A 6000-nucleotide genomic window follows, 5' to 3' on the forward strand; every position below is an offset into this window, starting at 1 on the left:
CCACTAATTTATTAAAAAGAAATACAGTGAAAGTACTAGAGTACAATAGTAGCGGTGAGAAAAAAAGCTAGAAAGATATAAAACTGTAAACCTCACCAGAGATGAGGAGAACAGAGAGCAGAGGGAACATGAAAAACACACAATAAAAGGGAAAAATCTGGAGCCGGCGAAGTCAAACATCTGAAGACATAGGGCCTCGTCCGAAGCGATGTAACAGATTACTCCTGGTTTCGGCTGGGCGCCAGCTCGCTGGAGAAGTCGGTGGATCTGGAGCTCAGGAAGCTTAAGGAGCGCTTGATCTTCTGAATGTCCTCTGAAGCTTCCTGCAGATGAGATTCCGAGTCTGCAGATAACCAAGTAAGAACCAAGTTAGCTGTTTTGTATAAGATAGAAGAAATAGTAGAACAACTATGATTAAAAATACGATTGTTGCGTTCCAGCCAAGTAATCCAGAAAATGGCTCTGGTACAAAGATCCCAGAGATTTCTAATGGAGGGATTCAAAGAGGGAATCCAGTTGGTCCAGATAATTGAGACTGAGGAAGGTAGGGTTTCAGAATCAAAAAGGCACTTGAAAAAGGACCAAATACGAGAAGAGAAGATACAGTTTATCAATAGGTGGTCCACTGATTCAGAATTATTGTGACAAAGGATGCATGTGTCAGTGGCGTTCGGATTGCAACCTTGTATATGATATTTGGTATATTTTTACTATATAAATATATTCTTATATTTGAATCTTATTATATACATATATGATATATGTCATGTTTGGTTGAAGAATCTAAACATGCAGCCACTTTCGAAATTCAACGATCAAAAACAAGTAGATATGTAATGATTTTAGTGCTTGAGTATAATTATTTAGATATGTTTCATGGTAAAGTGAATTTTCTAAGATATCAAATAATCACATTAACACAAAGAACTGAAAAGAAAGAGTTGGAATTTTCTTCTTGTCATTGAGACACCACCCACAACAAAAAAAAAAAATAAAGCATATGTTCTTGCCAAAAGTAAACTTGTTTGCTAGTTACAATTGGAGGTAAGCCCTAGTCCATTTCTGTAAGGGTTGTTTGGATTGACTTTTGGAAAGCCCATAGTGCTTTTTAATAAGTTAAGCACTTTTGGGCTAAAAAAAAAATGTTTGTATTAGCTTTTCTGCAAGAGTAGAATCTGATAAAAAGACTAAAAAATAGCTTTTTTCAGAAGCTAGACATGTGTTTTTGGAAAAAAAACACTTATTAGAAGTTGTTAAATTACTAGGTTACCTTTATCAAATAAAAAAATGACTATGCTTTTATATTTTTTGTTTTTCAAATATTAATAATTATAATTATAATTATAATTATAATCATAATACATTAGTATTAATATTAGAATTAGTACATTAGTATATTAGTATTAGCATATTACTATTAGTACTAGTATGTTAGTATATTTGTATTAGTAATAGTATTATTATTAGTTTATTATTATTATTATTATTATGTTAGTATTAGTATATTTGTATATTTATATTAGTATTAGTATGTTAATATATTAGTATTAGTATTCATATATTATATATTAGGATATTAGTATTTGTATTATTATTATTATTAATATATTAGTATATTAGTATTAGTACTAGTATTAGTATTATTATTATTAGTATATTAGTATTTGTATTCATATTAGTATTATTATTATATTTGTATTAATATTAGTATGTTAGTATATTAGTAGTAGAATTAGTGTTGTTATTATAATAACTCAATGAAGACCCATTTTAGTAATTTGACATTGAAAAAGTCTTTTTAAGAATGCACATCCAAACAACTTTACACATATAAAAGTATTTATGCATTAATATATCCAAACATAAAATACAGAAAAGCACTTAACTTACTCTCAGAAGCACTTTTTTTAAAAATCCTTCTACTAAACTTAAAAAAAACACTTTTTTATTAAGCTAATCCAAACAAAGCCATTAGAATTTTCACATCTTTTGTCTTTTGCATTCATTAGAAATTCTAAAGTGTCAAAATTTCAAAATGATGTTGTTTTCATAATGTTATCATTATTGTACATGCATGTGCCTTGCTTATAATTTTTAAATGTAAAGCCATCTCCAACTCAAAACCTTATATTTGGTGCTTCAGTACTAAAAAATATAGCTTCTATAGTGAAAGTTTTTCTAACCACCAACTCTATTTTTAACTCTAAAATAAAATATTCTAATAATATTCTTCTCATTTCACAATTTATATATTCATACTATCAACAAATTTAATCATCATTAAATCTTTTTCACTTTTACCCATTGAATTTAAATATTATATTATTTTAAATATAGTTTTAATTTTCATATTTATTATAAACATTTAGTAAATATAAATAAAATATAATTGATAAAAAAAATACAAATACAAATATTACATTAATTACTTAATAAAAACATAACATACAAACAAGCACCATCAGTAAAAACAACACATTATTGGAAACTAACGTAGCACACAAGTTTTTAAATCTTCGTTAATTTTAATGAATTTATATTTCGCAGATTATTTGCTTTAATTTTCAATTTCCCATTAATTAAGAAAATATAAACTTAAATTATAAGTTATTAATTTAATTATAATATAAAATTATAAATATAAATTTTATAAAAATAATAAATAGAAAAACAAAAATAAAACAGAATTTAGAAAAAAAAAAATAGAAATCAAAACTGAAAAATAAATACATAAATAAAATAAAGCTATTTCAGTGGTCAGCAATATCTTGCGTGCCACTGTAGCAGAAATTGGATTTAGCATAGGGTATTGCGCCAGGTTAGAGCGCTCATGTGCCAAATCCAGAGTTTTTCTTCAAAACTGACGCTCCATTGGAGATGCTCTAATAATAGAAAAACTTGTTTTTAAATTAAGACATGAAATTCATTGTGAAGTTAAGATTTGTTGAAATGCAAGTTGTATAGGATGAATTTTTAAATAAAAGCAGACGCATTATTACTAATAAAACATGATTTTTTTTTTTCCTTTAATTTTAATCCATCCATCTTAATTTAAATCACTCAAAATTATTAATTTTTTATAGACATAAATTTGGTGGTGAGTTGAAAGTTAGGAAACAATGTGGACTTCTTTTGATTTTGAGTTTTGTTTTTTAATGGTAGACAAGAGGTTTGTGGGCTTGGCCTAGCATTCATTATTCCCACTATATGCGGATTGAGTGAATTCTTTGCCCTTTTCTAGGATTTTTTCTAGATTGATGATGCCCTAGCTATATTGCACTCTCAATGGATTAAGGGAAGTCTTTTGTCTCTTTTAAGGAATCTTATTTTACCCTTTTTAGGATATTGTATCAACTTGTAGTATTTAAAGATAGTCATACTAAATAACTTTTAATATTTAATTTCATATATATATACATATATATGTGTGTAAATAAGTAAAAGAGATAAGTTTATTCTATAATATGCTCAAATATAATCATTTTTTATGTGTCTTTGAATTATTTACCTTATGGCTTTTCTATTAATTTGATTATGTTTCCCATGATTTTTTAAAATGATTTTGAAAAATCATCTTGCAACAGGAGAGTTCATATTTCATTTATCTTCCAAAACAAAGGTAAAGGGTTTGAATTTGTGGCTTATTCACATTTTTCTCTCTATATATATTATAGAAAAACTATCACTCATTGCATTAATAATTTAGAAGAATATTTTTTATAAACCATATCTTTAAAAATTTTAAAATAAAATTTTTGAAAATAAACAGTTTGTTTTAACTAATTTTTGAGAATATTGTCAATTAAAAAAATGGGGTTATAAGAAGCTCTTTGAATCTATTAAGAAAAGGAATACACCTTAATTTGTTTGGATTGATTTTTGAATTATCTCTACAATAGAAGAGTTGGTACTTAATTTCCCTCTCCAATCATAGGCAGAAGATTTGATCAAAAGTTTATCAATATTTCATATATATATATATATATATATATTGATATATGTATTGTTGTCTTTGTTCTTTCATTTAATATATGGGCTTAGTATTTAGGTCCAATGTCCAAATAATCTTAGGCCTTACCAACTGCAACTGATCCAACCCAACTACCAAAGTTACATATAATCCAATGCTAGTTTGGGATTTTGATAGGCATATAACAATTAGGTGGGATGAACAAAAAAAATAATCACATAATAAAAGCCATATGCATATGATATGTAGTGATAGGACTGGATGAACTAAATAAATAGCTATATAATATATATTGTATGATTTGGATATAAACCTATAAAACGCTTTTATAATACAAAAATTAGAAGATCCACTGTAATAGATAAATTTCTTATATATATATATATAGTCCTTTTTGGAATAAGTAGAAGCTGACAAAATATAAATTAGCTCCTTACATGATAATAGATTACATAGACACCTTTCATTTATGTGTTTTTTATTTTTATTTTTATTTTATAAAAGAAAGGAATGTTATAGGTTGTAAAAGTCTAAAAATAAATAAATAAATAAACAAATAAATAAAATCTGAGTTATAAGTCGTAAAATTCTTTAAAAAATAATAATTTCAAGAAAAAAAATCCCAAAATTTTGGAGGACAAAACAATTTTTTATTTTTATCTTTTGCCAAATTTAATAACTAATTTTTCTTTATTATCCAAAATATCCTCCGCCTTTGTTCTTAGTAGACCCAAAAGATCTATTGGAAAATCAATTTATTATTTATTTTTCTGTTTCATGTTTAACAATCTCTTCTCACCGTTCACTGCACGTCTTCTTCTAACCCAAATTCAACACTTGCAATATCTTCTTTTTTAATATAGGTTTCTTGTAAATGCCCAAATATTGATAATTAAGGGTTTCTTAAGACTGGATTCATTTGAAATCACCTATGTTCATGCGCCTAAATCTTTTTCCTTGATTTCCAATTTAGGTAAGGTTATCGTTGAAATATTTCATAACTCTTATCCAATTTGAATTCACCTATGTTCATGCGCCTAAATCACCTATGGGATTATGTTATGATATATATATTGATGTTTTTATTCTTTATCAAATGTTCAAGGACTTGTGTGATAGTTCAAATTTGTATACTTCAATGATACAGACTATCTGTGATTGTTTAGTCTATATGTTTTTTTTAATCATTTCCTTATTGGGTGAAGTTTGTTATTGAAATATGTTTCGTAGCCCTAAATATGATTATGTTGTTAAATATTATTGTAGTTCTTTTGCATTAAGCTTCAAATAGCAACATAATGATTTAAAATCTATATACTTCAATGATTCAAATTTATTATTTAAGTGTTCACATTACATTTTTTTTTTATAATCATTTCCAAGCTGGGTATGTTTATTATTAAAATATATTTTATTATATTTGATGTGATTATATACTATCTGTTATTGTTCTCCATAATATTCAGAATAGCAATGTATAGTTTAAATTTATTTGCTTATATCATTTAGATTTATTGCGCTAAAGTGTTCATTCTAGATTTTTTAATCACTTCTAAATAATGTATGACTTTTGTTGCAAATACTTGAAAACAAGTTTGCTTATATTACAATATTTATATGACATAATAATTGTGTATATTAGTGGGACATTGATCTTTTACCTCCAAAAACTAAATGAAAGTATAGTCTCTACCTTCAAATTAAATCACAAGAGATTATTGAAAAAATAAATCAGAGGCCAATTTGTCCAAGGTGTAAGATCATTGGCCACAATTGTGCAACATGCATCCATGGAATATGATTTAATGCATGGTTATCCGTAAAATTACTCGTGACCTAAATATTTTTTAACATCTTATTGTTGGATTTCACCCTATTTTATAGGCTCAAAGCATTTGGGAAAGAAAACAAGAAGAGAAAAGAATAGGGTTTTCTGAGCTTTGGCAAGATGATTAGGAGAAGAAACAGTATCAGATTTTGCTTAAATTTCAAGAAGCGAATCCTTACAAATTAGTTTTCTTATTAACCAG

This window comes from Dioscorea cayenensis, chromosome 19, assembly GCF_009730915.1.
Source record: "Dioscorea cayenensis subsp. rotundata cultivar TDr96_F1 chromosome 19, TDr96_F1_v2_PseudoChromosome.rev07_lg8_w22 25.fasta, whole genome shotgun sequence".
NCBI classification, from domain to species: Eukaryota; Viridiplantae; Streptophyta; class Magnoliopsida; order Dioscoreales; family Dioscoreaceae; genus Dioscorea; species Dioscorea cayenensis.